This window comes from Pelodiscus sinensis, chromosome 24 (genome assembly GCF_052426305.1).
Source record: "Pelodiscus sinensis isolate ZL-2025 chromosome 24, ASM5242630v1, whole genome shotgun sequence".
Lineage (NCBI taxonomy): Eukaryota > Metazoa > Chordata > Testudines > Trionychidae > Pelodiscus > Pelodiscus sinensis.
The window spans coordinates 10,383,100-10,397,874 of record NC_143075.1 but is presented as its reverse complement, the minus strand read 5'-3'; the positions used below and the strand labels follow the sequence as shown (position 1 = coordinate 10,397,874).

Sequence of the window (14,775 nt, the reverse complement as noted above, 5' to 3'; positions counted from 1 at the left end):
CAGACAGTGCTGGACAGCTTCTGGCCACACTGGCTGTGATTTCTTCTGGGAGGTCTGGGATAAAACATAGTGAATAAGTACATGCACACCTTACTAGACTATTGAAATACATGGAAAGTAAACACAACGGTTCCATATCCGTGGAGTACCATGACAGATATACAGAGAGTCCTAAGTATATTTCTTGTAGAGCATTACTTTTGCAGGGCGTTTTTGCCAAGGCCCCATGTTGTTGTCTCATTTCAACTGTCCCTTTAACCAACCAAACTCTCAAGATATGTCTACACTAGCCCCCTGGTTAGAACTAGGGAGGCTAATGAGGGCGACCGAAATTGCAAATGAAGTGCAGGATTTAAATATCCCGTGCTTCATTAGCATGTTCCCAGCTGGTTGCCATTTTGGAAACCTCATTCCATGATGTTTAACTGTTGATTCGAACTAACGGGTTTATCTCGGAATTGCACTTCTCTGCCACGTGTAGTCGTGGGCAGTTATTCCGGGCTAATCAATTTCCAAAATGGTGACTGGCCAGGAACATGCTAATGAAGCGCGGGATATTTAAATCCTGCGCTTCATTTGCAATTTCGGTCGCCCTCATTAGCCTCCCTAGTTCGAACGGGGGCTAATATAGACGTACCCTCAGTCTCAAATCAAATTTAGAATTGTGTAGGGTCCTGATCCAAAGCTCAGTTGACCAGGTTTTGTGCATCCTGATGAATACAACACTGTCATACACCAGGCCAGGTCTTTGCACTGCTGAGGGCATCTGCTTAGGGTTAATTGCTTAAAACCTGGGCTACTTACTGCCCTCAACTGGGGTCCTTTCCAAGGCACCCGGCCAGTTACACCGAGCACTTCAGCTGCCACTCTGGCCAGCAGGAAGCCTCACCAGCAAAACCCCTCGGACACCACAGCTTCCCTGTGCCATCATCAGACTTAGGCCTCACACACAGGTGAGAGGTTATAAAACCCACACTCACCAACTCCAGACAGATCCTCCTGAACCAAAGGACTCAGCCACAGTTCCAGGCCAATTTTCCTTTAGATCTTACCCACAAGATCCCTGGGCCAATCCTTTAGCATCTAAACTCTAAAGGTATATTAATAAAAGAAAGAAAAAGTTGAGAGTATGATTGTTAACAAGAACACTTGTTATACATCGATCACCGAGTGCTGGATGCAGGTGGTTAGCACAGATAGTACAAACTGCTAGCTTAACAGTCCTTAGTATCAGAGGGCCCTTTGATGTTCCTTGCGTCTTCCAGTTGGAACTGGTCACATGCAAGCAGTCCATTTCCATTGCTTCCTTCCAGACAGAAAACATTTTAAAAATACAAGAACAGAGTCCATTCCATAACTCCATATACAAACATCACACACGTACACAAGTATCATACATAGAATCAGCAGAGAACAAGCTTTCTGTAGGCACCTTTCATGGGCCCCTTTTCACAAAATTTGGATCCAACACCCATTAGTGGGTACAGCAATGCCCTTGCTCAGAGCTAAAGAAATTAAATTTATCCATGCCAGCTTTAGCAGTGGTCTGAAATCCAATTAACACTGGTACAATGTATGTATCCTCATTCCCCATAGTGTAGGCATCTTGGCACTTAGCCATGAAAACAAAAATATAGTTGTGCCTCAGTTTCCCTTTTCACACAGCACACCAGTCCTGGGATGCCCCTTCTCAGGTGAGAAGCTCCAAACTCAATTACAGGCATCAACAGTGAAATATCAGTATCACAAGGTTTTTTAACATACAGTGTGTCCTTGGGTACATTTCTTAACAGTTTCCAGCATTTTGGCACAAGATCCTGCACAGTGGACATGGTTACAATTCTTAGTAACAGCAGTACAGTGGTTACAAAAGTTGACGTCAGCAATAGGATCAAACCCATAGCAAGTGTACCCTGACAGTTTTGGGCTTTTTGATTTAAAAAGCTGCAGCCTTCCTGGGCAAACACAAGTCTTGCCCCGCCCTCTCCTAAAGACAAAGGGCTGGCTGGGTGTGTCTCCCCTGCTCACAATGGCTATGGAATCCCTTTGCTCCCCACAGCTAATCATGAAGCAAGCAATCCAGATACTAATCTGGCACCCTGCTGTTTTCAATCTAGTTTTCCAGCTAGTTTTCTAAGTGGGTCACTGCCTTACAGAGACAGGGCCTGGGTATACTGGTCTGATAGACTTATGGATCTCTGGTCTCTTCACAGAATCAGACTGGAAACACTTTTGTTTCAGTCACCCACACTTCCCAGCAAACACAGTCACATGGTCACCAGAGGGCTGTTTCATCTCCCTGGCTTCTTCCACTCCATCTGAAACACCCTCCATCCCTCTGCAACTTCCTTACCCTTGTCCACACTGGATCTTTCTAACTCCATGTCACCTTGACCCCCTTCAGGCACAGCAAACTGCTAGCCAACATTACTATAAGGATTCTTTTCCCTATGGCTTTCTGTGAGCAAAAGCTCACTTTCCCCTGGCCCTACAGAAGCATCGCCCTGCTGAGCCATCGTCAACTCCCCTGGAGTTTCCTTAACCCCCTGAACAGGCAGGTCTCCACACAACCCCCCTTCAGGAAAACACAGACTCATCTGGGGGAGATCAGAGACATCTCCCTCCCCCTTGCAGCTCTCTAGACTGCTACACACTTCCATATTGTCTGTAGGTATCACACTTACCACACCCTCCTGCTCCCCAGGTGTCCTGGCTAGGTTAGTACCCTGATCACACAGAGTCACTCTCCTCCCTCCCAGCAACACACCAGCAACAGGTAACACACAAACACCAGACTTGTTTGATCCTTGTGTAAGCGAGGGAATGATCCCGCTATTGTGGGGAACTTTCCTGGCTTCTATACACCCCGGTGAAATGAACCAGCGAAAGGATCTGAGTCCCCACTCCCACTTCCTTTACCCCAAGGCTTCCTGATCCTGAGGGCTCCCCTTCCACTCTCCGGAGTAGCAGAGCCCTTGAAACCCCAACAAGGCAGGGCCCAGGTTTCCTGGGGCTTAATCCCTGACCTTGTAGTCACTAGGGGCAGGAGTTAGGGTGTCCCCACTCCGAGGTGCTCTCTTTACACTGCAGGCCTTCTTGGCCCAGTGATCACTTCATAAGGTTCAAAGCAAATACAATTTATTAAACAACAACTGATTAAAGAGAAAAGAATAAGAAAAAGCGAGAATGGTTAAATGAGAACACACAGCCCTGCTCTGTAGCACAGGGACATCAAAACAGCAGTCTGCAGAGTGTAAGGACAGTCCACAGTCTCTTTCTTAGAGGCCCTGGATATGCTGCAGGGGGGCTACAGGCAGGACACGCTAGCTCTGGTAGTGACCACACAGTCTCAAGCTCGAAGTGGCCAGACCCCTCTCCCAGTCCAGAGCCTTTCCCCACACTTTGCTGGTCCCAGGTGCTCACCACATCCAGCTGCAGGCTGTGCTGCTTGGCCAGTTCCAGCTCCTTGTGTGGCTTCTCTGTTCCTTTTGGCTCTCTGAGCACTGCCAGTCTGCTGCTCAACACAGGGTCTGCTCTCCTTGAGCTGTGTATGCCTGGCTCTGCTGCTGCAAAAACTGCCCCTCAGCACAGCTTGCTCCTCTTAGCAGTCTCTCAGCTCTCTGTTTTTGCAGGACTTCTTCACACAGCTTGTACTCCTATTTCAGCTCTCTGTCTTTGCAGGACCTCTTCTGCACACAGCTTGTTTGTTCAGAGAGAGAGCCAGAACAATCCCAGATCACAGGGACGGGGCCTGGCCTCTCCCCTTCCTCACTGGCCTGTCCAACCTGTCAATCAGGCTGAGCTGGAGTGTTGGCTGCTTTCCATTGTCTCTGGGGTCTGTCAGTCTCATGAAATCTTCCCCTTCAGATACTGCGAGCTGGCAAACCAAAAACTCCCACAGAGTTTTAGTAAGGGGTAGCAGTCCCCTTACACCTGGGATACTGACATGATACTTACTAGACCCACTCCAGTTACAGCACCACTCTCCCCAGGAGACAAAGAACTGGGAAGAAACCCTTCTCCCTCAGGCATACTGCCCCTCCCAGCAGCCAAACTGCCACACAGATTCCTATTGGCTGAATCTACCTGGCTTAGGTAAGCGACATAGTTAACCCCTTAGTCCCCAGGCTGCTGGCTAACCCTCATGGTCATGACACCTGCTCTTAAATATCTCCAGAGATGGAGATTCCACAATCTCCCTAAGCAATCTATTCCAGTGTTTGGCCATCTGAGGCGTGCGGAAGTTTTTCCTAATGTCCAACCTAAACCTCCCTTGCTGCAATGTAATGCTTCTTGTTCTATCATCAGAGGCCAAAGAGAACCATTTTTCTCCCTCCTACTTGTACCACCCTTTTAGAGATCATGTCCGCTCTCAGACTTCTCTTTTCTAAACTAAACAAGCCCAATTCTTTCGTCTTCCCTCATAGGTCAAATTTTAATCATTTTTGTTGCTCTCCTCTGGACCTTCTCCAATTTCTCCACATCTTTCCTGAAATGTGATAACCAGAACTGGACACAATACTCCAGTTAAGGCCTAATAAGGGCAGAGTAGAGTGGAAGAATGACTTCTCGTGTCTTGTTCACAACACTCCTGTTAATGCATCCCAGAATCATGTTTTCTTTTTTTCTAACAGTGTCACATTGTTGACTCATATTTAGCTTGTGGTCCACTATGACCTAGATCTAGATCCCTTTCTGCTGACTCCTTCCTAGACAGTCGCTTCCCATTCTGAATGGCTTTGTCTACACTGCAGGGTTTTAGCACAAGAAGCTTTTTGCGGAGGAGATCTTCTGCAAAAACTTCTTGCACAAAAACGTGTCCATACCTCAAAAGCGCATTGCAAAAGTGATGTGCTTTTGTGCAAGAGAGTGTCCACACTGCATGGACACTCTTGCACAAGAAAGTTCTGATTGCCATTAATAAAATGGCCATTAGAGCAGTTGTGCTTCTTTTGATAGGCTCTTTTTGCACAAGAAACCCCTGCTGAGCATCCACACACACCTTTTTACGCAAGAACTCTTGCACAAAAAGGAATTAGTCCTCATAGAAAGAGGTATATCTACACCGCAAAAATCCCTCTGTTCTGCCATTTTACTGTAAATTTTCTTGCGCAAAAATGCACTTGAGGTGTGTATGCTCTGAGGGTTTTTGCACAAAAACGGTTGGGTTTGCACAAAAACCCTGTAGTGTAGACATAGCCTATGCGTGAAGCTGGTTGTCCCTTCCTAAGTCAATACTTTGCATTTGTCCTTATTAAACTTCATCCTATTTACCTCAGACCATTTCTCCAGTTTGTGCAGATCATTTTGTATTATGACCCCATCCTCCAAAGCACTCTCAATGCCTCCCAGCTTGGTATCATCTGCAAACTTCATAAGCGTACTCTCTATGCCAATATCTAAATCATTGATGAAGATATTGAACAGAACTGGTCCCAAAACAGACCCCTGTGGAACCCCACTTGTTATGCCCTTCCAGAAGGATTGTGAACAGTTATTAACTACAGTATTCTCTTTAAACGGTTATCCAACCAGTTATGCACCCACATGATAGTAGCCTCATCTAGGTTAAATTTCCCTAGTTTATTGATAAGAAGGTCATGCGAGACCGTATCAAATGCCTTTCTAAAGTCTAGGTATACCATGTCTACCACTTCTCCGTTATCCACAAGACTCATTATCCTATCAAAGAAAGCTATCAGATTGGTTTGACATGATTTGTTCTTTACAAATCCATGCTAGCTATGACCTATCACCTTATTATCTTCCAGGTGTTTGCAGATGAATTCCTTAATTATTTGTTCCATTATCTTTCCTGGCACAGAGAAACTGACTGATCTGTAATTCCCTGGGTTGTTCTCATTTCCCTTTTTATAGATGGGCACTAGATTTGCCCTTTTCCAGACTTCTGGTATCTTTCCCAACTTCCATGACATTTCAAAAATGATAGCTAAAGGCTCAGATACCTCCTCTATCAGTTCCTTGAGTATTCTAGGATGCATTCCATCAGGCCATGGTGACTTGAAGACATCTGTCTTTTCTAAGGATAGAAATGAAGCTGTGTTAGTCTGGTGTAGCTGAAACAAAAAACAGGACTATGTAGCACTTTAAAGACTAACAAGATGGTTTATTAGGTGATGAGCTTTCGTGGGCCAGACCCACTTCTTCAGATCAAACAGTGGAAGAAAATTGTCACAACCATATATAAAGGACAAATCAAATTTCAGAACAGAAGGGAGATGTGGGGAGGAGGTAAATGTCTGTGAGCTAATGATATTACTTTACATCTCGGTCTAAACAAAGACATTAATTATCTTACCCATTACAAAGATAGCTTCCCTAATTATCACCTCTAATATCATTAGCTCACAGACATTTACTCCCCCCCTCCCCCCCCCATCCCGCTTCTGTTCTGAAATTTGATTTGTCCTTTTCATACGTGTTCATTTTTTTTAATTGTATCCTTTGGTATATATGGTTGTGCCAATTTTCTTCCACTATTTGATCTGAGGAAGTGGGTCTGGCCCATGAAAGCTCATCACCTAATAAACCATCTTGTTAGTCTTTAAAGTGCTACATAGCCCTGTTTTTTGTTTTGACTTTTCTAAGTTATTTTCTAAGCAATGCTCATGGAGATCAGAGAGGCTATTAAATAATAAAGAAAACCACCCCTCAGTAATAATGGGGGAATTCAAATATATCGGAAGGACAGAAGAGGTCGTGCTGGACAGGGAGTGGCACCATCAGTGAAAGAAAGTTTGGAATCAAATGAGATAAAACATCTTAACATGAGCTAACCAGTAACACAGAGTGTCTCTGGATAGTAATTCCATGGCTCTAATGATAAGACTAGAGTAGTAGGGAAACATTACAGACCAGCACCATGATGCTTACGGAAGTGTCACAAGCCCCAGGCTGGCATCTAAAACATTGACCCATCCTCCCTCTCTCCGGTAGATTTCAGTTTCTCTGCAATCCCATGTGAGTCTGTGGCTCTCAGTACTGGAGGGGGGCAGCTTGCTCTGAGCAGCGTGGCAGGGTGGCAGCTCCCATCCCCGTCCCTTCCGTCCAAGGCTTCGCCCTTCCAAAAGCATGGAGCTGGCCCCCCCACCTTGCCCAGGGGCCCATGGAGACTGTGGGCACCTCTGGGTACTGCCCAAACTCCACACAGCACTCAGAGCTGCTACTATTGTTCCATCACTTACTGCCTTGAAGGGAGACAACTTAACTTGCTGAAGTCTAACAAAAGGATAGAGGGGTCCCTCTACTGGTGCTATCAGGAACTACTTATCTCTCTCCTCTCTGGGATCCCTCGAATCGAGTAAGATTTCTCCTTAGACGCCTTTAACTGATGATTGCGTAGATGAGAAATTAGGCCAATTCTGGCAAGGGACACTCTCTGGCAGTGGCAGCATGTCTCTATCTCCATCAGTGCCAACATCAGTGGCCCCAATGTGAGTCCAGGCACACTCCTTACGTTGGGCTCTCTGATCTTCTTCATGGAGATGACGCTTGATCTCAAAATGTCAGGCACAGAGGCACCATTCTTGATGGTGGTCCTCCAGGGTACCCGATCCTTCATCTGCCTCTCCCAGGTGTCAGTGTCAATGTTGCATTAAACCAAGGTGTTCTTAAGGACGTATCTGGAGCACTTCCTCTGCCCGCCACGAGATCTCGCCCCGGTTCTCAGCTGAGCATCGAAAACCTGTTTAGGCAAACATGTGTCAGGCATCCTGACCATGTGACCAGACCATCATTGCTGCCTGTGAGTGTTTATTGCCTCTATGCTGCAGGAATCAGCCTCTGCGAGGACACTAATGTTGGTCTGTCTGTCCTGCCACATGATGTCCAATATTCACCTCAGGTTCCTTTGGCGGAATTTCTCCTGATCTTTAATATGACATCTATAGGGAGTCCAGGCATCAGCTCCATACAGCAATGTTGGAATAAGTACGGCATTATAGACGTCGATGTTGGTCTGTATCTTAATGGCACTGTCATCAAAGACTCGCCTCCGTAAACATCCATAAGTGACACTCACACTGGAGATTTGGTGGTGGATTTCATTGTCAAAATCAGCATTGCTGGACAGATAGCTTCTGAGACAGGGGAAGCTGTTGACATTCTCCAGCACTTGGTTGTCCGCAGTGATGGTTGGTTTGGATAACGGTATGGCAGTTTTTGGCTGAAAGAGAACCTTGATCTTTCGTGAACTGAGAGTCAGTCCCAACCTGCAGAAGGCTGCAGCGAAAATGTCAATGATTGCTTGGAGACCATCTTCCGAGGTGGCACTGACCTGGACATTGTCAGCGTACTGAAGTTCTACCATTGGCATTATTGTGGTCTTGGTCTTGGCTCTGAAGTGGCCCAGATTGAAGAGGCTACCATCCATCCTGTAGGTTGTTATGACTTTGCCTGGGAGGTCATCTCCAATAACCTGTAGCATGGCTGTCAAAATGATATTAAATAGCATAGGTGCTATCACACACCCTTGTTTGACCCCGGTCCTTACATCAACTGGTTCAGTTGTGAGTTGTGTTGCCGTTGTTGAGTATCACAGCCTGCGTGTTGTCATTTAAAAGTCTTATAATAGATGTATAGGAACTACCTATACTATAAATTTGAACATTTAAACAACCCAATAAGCCAACACTATTCTACTACGTAGTCAAGAGAGTTTGTCTGTGTGTCTGTCAGTACATCTGTCTATTTGTTCAAGAACTTCTCCTAAATGGTAAGAGCTAGGACCACCAAACTTGGCATGCAGTTTCCTCTTATCGTAACTTAAAGCAAGGTCAGGGTTTGGTTGTGCTGGGAAAATGGGCTGTGACCGGAATGGGATTGCTTCTCATAAAACCAAACAGAAAAAAGACAAAATCACCGAAGCAAGTACAGTCTTCAAACCTAACACAATTGAGCGAATGTTGAAAGAGACTAAACCAAGATGATCAAGAAACATAGGACGAATCTGGAATAGGATTGCTTCTCAATAAACCTTACAGAAAAGGGATAAAACAGAGACATTTGGAGTAGTGCTCTGTGTTGGCACAGCTAAACCAATGCTTAGGGTTTGAAAACTAGAATACAGTGTTATTGGAAACCAAATTGACAACAGCCCTTTTTTGTTAAAACATGGCAAATCAGAGTTTATAGGAATGTAGAAAAATACATTTGATGGAATTCCTATTAAAAAAATTACTTGGACAAATTTTACCAATCCCTTTTTTAAAGAAATCTGAAATAAAAATTATCATCATAAAAATAACATTTTATTTTTGAAAAATACAATAATTTTAATTAAACATGTATATTTTCCTTTTATTTTCCAACTCCCCCCCCCCCAAAAAAAAACCCACCCTTAATTGAGTTAAGGACCCAAGGAATGCTGGGTAAATCTGCTAGTAAGACATAAGTAGATGGGCTAATAACCTGCTTCCCCCCCTTGTATGCTAATCATAAAACACATGCAGCAGATTTTAAAATATCAAAATCTCTGCTGACAGTTGAATGAGCTAAGAGGGTTTTTAATGTAAACCAAGGTTGCTAACTCTTGTGATTTTATTGAGAGTCTCATGCTAGTTATTGTTTTCTCTTATGCCCTGAATTCCTGGAGTTCTGGGATTATGTGTGAATCTCCACTTTTTAGCCCTCTGGGTTTTGGGGGCTATAGTGACTTGAATGTAAACAGAAACCAGACGACAATTTTTTTAAAATTGTTATTTTAAAATCTCATTATTTTTAAGCCAATCTAATGATTTTTGAATGTTTTGGGTTTGCCATGATGAATATTTCTTAGCTCTCCTGCACTTCATTGGGTGTATTTGCTAAATAACAAGGTTCCACAGCTAAGCGAGTCAGACTTATAACTTAGTCAGACTCTGCCCGCTGTTTTTCCAGAAGGGGAATTACTGTTTTACAGTCCTTTGGGGGAAATATGATGGGCAGGATTGAGGTTTGCATGGGCAGAACAGTGCAGAGTGACCCAAGCAAGGAATATAAGTAGGCTGGCTGCAGATCAGAACTGAGTGCACAGTCAGAAACGTCTGACGGGTTGCTGTGTTAGTCTGTAACTTTAAAAACAATGAGTAGTCCTGTAGCACCATAGGGCATGTCTACACGTCTAAAATTATTTCAAAATAACTAAATTCAAAATAACTCCCGAAATAACAAAATTGAAATAGCACATCCCCACTACAGGGAAGCCTGAAAATGAGTCCGAGGCAAGCGTCATTATTATGGATGCATTACCTCAACTTATAGCCCCAGAAAGCACTGGGGGGTAATTACTTCAAATTATTCTGAAGAGTAGATATTTTGAAGTAGCAGCAGCGGAGTAGCCACATACCACTATTTTGAAATAGCTATTTTGGAATACGCATTATTCCCTGAGGAAAGCAGGAGTACTGATTTTGAAATAACCAGCCCATTTATTTTGAAATAGGGGGCTTGGTAGTGTGGATGCTCTGCTTATTATTTCAAAATAAGGGGGGATATTTTGAAATAACTCCCTGGTGTAGACCAGGGCTTCTTAGAGACGAGCAAAGGTATAGGATCATGAGCTTTCATGGGTAAAACCTACTTCATCAGATGCGTTGGAGTGGAAATACAGAATCCAAGAGATATATAACAGCAATGTGTGTGTATATACAGGCAGTCCCCGGGTTATGTACAAGATAGGGACTGTAGGTTTGTTCTTAAGTTGAATTTGTATGTAAGTCGGAACTGGTACATATTGTAGGGGAAACTCTAGCCAAACATTTCTCCAGAGCTCAGTTTTATTCTCCCACACCTCACTTCCCTCAGTCCTTTATTCTCAAGATGAGGTGTCTGCTGAGAAAAGCCGCTCCGCGTCTCCCTGGTCTGCTGGCGGGGGGCGCTAGCTTCATATCTCTCTGGTCTGCTGGGGGGAGGCAGCTAGTGCGGGGTTGCCTCACCCCGTTTGTAAGTAGGGATCTGATGTAAGTCGGATCCATGTAACCCGGGGACTGCCTGTATATGTTTGTGTGTGTATATAGTCAGAAATGTGTAAGGGCCCTGGACTGAAACAGCAATAATATCACAGGTGTTGAATAAGGAAATTTGGCAGAGTGGTACATAGGAATTATGCAGACCACTTGCTTTGCCTGCACTATGGATTTTTTGGCAGGTTAAGTCCAAACAATTAAAGCTGACGGCTTTGTAAAGACACGGCTCCTCTCCTGTTGGGAGCGCTAATGAACCTCCGGCATGCCTGTCACCAGAGATCTGCCTTAACTCGTGAATCTGTGGTCTCTTGTGTGCTCTTTTGCATATATCAGCAACCAAGGTGTGAAATACGGGGCCTCATTTACACTGGAAAAAACGCCTTTAAAGGAGAAAAAAAGAGAGGGGAGGAAAACAACCCTAATCTTGCACTTTCCTGTTTGGCTCATGACATCTCCTGATATAATTTACCGCAGAAGGGAACAACTGCCAGGCCCACCCACAGGATGGACAAAGAGGGCAGTTGCCCTAGGGTCTGGTGATTTAACGGGTTCTGAGGCTCCTGGCTGCTACTGTGGCAGGTGGCGACCTGGGCCCTTCAAATCGCTGCTGACACACCGTGCTGCATGCTCCAGGCAGTGCAAAGGGCTAGGGTGGGGGGAAACATGCAGTGCTCAGGGCTGGCTCCTCTGGTCCCGCCCCTTCTGCCTGAGATCCTGCCTCTGCTGGGAGCATAGTGCACCCCCCCCATACACACCTTGCCTAGGACTCACGGAACCTGTTGGCACCCGTGGGATCGGCTATTAGATGGGAAAGAGACCTACTCCTCATAGAATGAAGTTTACCGGGATGGCGAAATAGCACGTCTGCTATATTTTGAAATAGTGGATGCATTCAAAAGTCACTGGGTAGCTATTTCGGAATACCTCTGGTATCCCGAAATAACTTTACTGTATAGACATACCCGTAAAGGCCTGACGGCCAGAGGTATACATTTCATTATTTAGATTATAAACTTTCTGGCTACATCTAGACTGGCAAGATTTAGCGAAAATAATCTAAACACAAGAGTTTTTGCGTCAGAGTATTTGAGTAAGAGAGCGTCTATACTGGCATGTGCCTTTGCGCAAAAGATTTGCTTTTGCGCAAAAGCATCCGTGCCAGTGTAGACGCTCTCTTGCGCAAGGAAGCTCCGATGGCCATTTTAACCATCGGGCTTTCTTGCGCAAGAAATTGATATTACCTGTCTACATTGGCCTCTTGCACAAGAACATTTGCGCAAGAGGACTTATCCCTGAGCGGGAGCATCAGAGTATTTGCACAAGAAGCACTGATTTCATACAGTAGAACATCAGTGTTCTTGTGCAAATACTCGCGGCCAGTGTAGACAAACGGCAAGATTTTGCGCAAAAGCACCTGCTTTTGCGCTAAATCTTGCCAATGTAGACACAGCCTCTGTGTCTGAAGCCCTTCTAACTCAATGCTGAAATGCACGAAGCAAACAGGCCAAGCTGGATGAAAACAGTGAGTCTGCTTAAAAATGAAAAAGATTTCAGCTTTTCTTGAGTTTTTCTATCCCACCCATCCTTTTCTTTTCTGTCTCTCCCTTCTATCCCTTGCCTCCTGCCTCTAAGACTAAATGAGAAAAGGGACAAAAAAAAGTGGGGGGGGGGAAGTAAAAAAGAAAAGGGGAAATAAACCAAAAATCCAGAACAATTTTGTCTGTCAGTTTTGAAAATCCCAACACAGAGTTTCTCTGCTTTTCATTTTTTTGTTTGTTTGTTTGGACAATTTTCATGTTTTCCACCATAAATTACAAACATATTAGTCAAGAATAAATCTCACAAGACTGTAAAGAAAGACCTGTGGCTACAATGTCTGGTGTCTGGAGAGAATTTGCCAGCATAATTATACCAACAACCTTCCTAGTAGAGCTGCAGCTGATACCAGCAGAAAGGTCTTTTGCTGGCCCACCTTTCTTCAGTTCCCCCAATAAAACAAGCTGTAGTGGCAAAAGAATTTTTTTGCAGGGGTATCAGTGTCTACACTAGGACTTTTAAAGCATAAGGAAGCAAACCCTCTGATACAAGCATGCAGGGGCAATATTAGAAAGGCAAAGGCATAAAACGATCTCAGACTAGCTACAGACGTTTTATATATTTCCTATATAAAAGGAAATAAGAAGATATTCTATAAATATATTAGAAGGAAGAGGAAGACCAAGAACAGGGTACGCCCACTGTTCAGTGAGGAGGGAGAAACAGTAACAGGAAATTTGGAAATGGCAGAGATGCTTAATGACTTCTTTGTTTCAGTCTTCATGAAGAAGTCTTATGAAGGAATGCCTAACATAGTGAATGCTAGTGGGAAGGGGGTAGGTTTAGAAGATAAAATAAAGAACAAGATAAAAATAAGTTAGATGTCTGCAAGTCACCACAGGTGATGATATGCACCCTAGAATAGTTGAGGAGCTGATAGTGAAGGTATCTGAGCCGTTAGCTATCATCTTTGAAAAATCATGGAAGACGGGAGAGATTCCGGAAGACTGAAAAAGGGCAAATATAGTGCCCATCTATAAAAAAGGAAATAAGAACAACCTAGGGAACTACAGACCAGTCAGTTTAACTTCTGTGACAGGAAAGATAATGGAGCAAGTAATTAAGGAATTCATCTGCAAACACCTGGAAGATGAAAGAGTTACTCACCTGTGTAGTAACGTCTGTTCTTCAAGATGTGTCCCCCCGTGGGTGCTCCACCAAAGGTGTTGTCTTTGTCTATTGTATGGGCCAAATTTCTTACATTTGAATGGGGGTATACATTCCGAGCGTCCTCAGGGTGTTGCGAGAGTCTTTGCCAGAATGGAAGACCTGGTCAATGTTTTGTGCAAACAGGGATTGCCGTTCGAAGGGTAAGTCCTCCATTTTTGGTTGGAGGTCCTTCGGTACAGATGCCAGATGGAGACAAGAAGCACGGTGCATGACCACCAAAGTTGCTGTGGTCTGGGAAGCAGTATCTGCGATGTCCAGGGTGATTTGGAGTGCTGTACAGGCTGCTATGTAGCCCTCCTGCACCACGGCCTTCAGAATTTGTTTCTTACTCTCAGGCAAAAACTCTATGCGGGAGACAAGCTTTGAATAATTATCAAAGTCGTGATTGGCGAGTTGAGCTGCGTAATTTGTCATCCTGAGGGTAGCTGTGGCTAAAGAATAGATCTTCCTACCCAGCAGGTCTAATCTTTTCACCTCTTTGTCATGCACCGTGATTTTGCCTTGTGCCGTCTTTGATTTTTGCTGTGCCGCATCAATCACGATGCAGTCGGATTGGGGATGCATGAATATGAACTCTGTATCGTTGGCAGCCACAAAGTACTTTTTATGTTTCCCTTTGCTCGTGGGTGGCACGGAACCTGGTGTTTGCCAGATAGTCTTGGCAATTTCAAGGATAGCTTCATCAAAGGGGAGCACCAACTTTGATTTTTGGGACGGCTGTAGATTTTTTAAGAGATGGTGTTGTTTTTGTGGAATGTCAGTCGTGTGTAGGTCCTGAGACTGGTCTACCCTTTTAAATAGCTCCTGAAACTGTTTGTAATCGTCAACAGGAGAAGAGACACCCTGAAAGACCGCGTCATCCAGTGACGAGGACGATTGGTCAGTGGGGGAGTCCATGTGCTGTTCTTCACCGATAGGGGACTGAATATCATCCCTCTCCTGTTGGGTAGAAGTAGAGGGAGCATCTCCTGTGGGTGTTAGAGGAGCTTGCCCTGGGGGTAGAGTATCCCGGATTCGGGGGTGCGGAGAGTGTGATTGGGCATGG

The 14,775-nt window shown here is 44.6% G+C and overlaps 1 protein-coding gene across 1 annotated transcript in view; it reads right to left on the bottom strand.

Annotated features, from left to right (window-relative positions):
* Window positions 1–3,998, bottom strand: part of TNFRSF18 (TNF receptor superfamily member 18) — a 41,872-nt gene extending 37,874 nt beyond the window's left edge. The window contains exon 1 of the mRNA XM_075906350.2: window positions 3,424–3,998. The gene's annotated coding sequence lies outside the window, so the exon portion shown is untranslated. The remainder of the gene's footprint in view (window positions 1–3,423) is intronic.
* Between the last annotated feature and the right edge of the window lie 10,777 nt (window positions 3,999–14,775).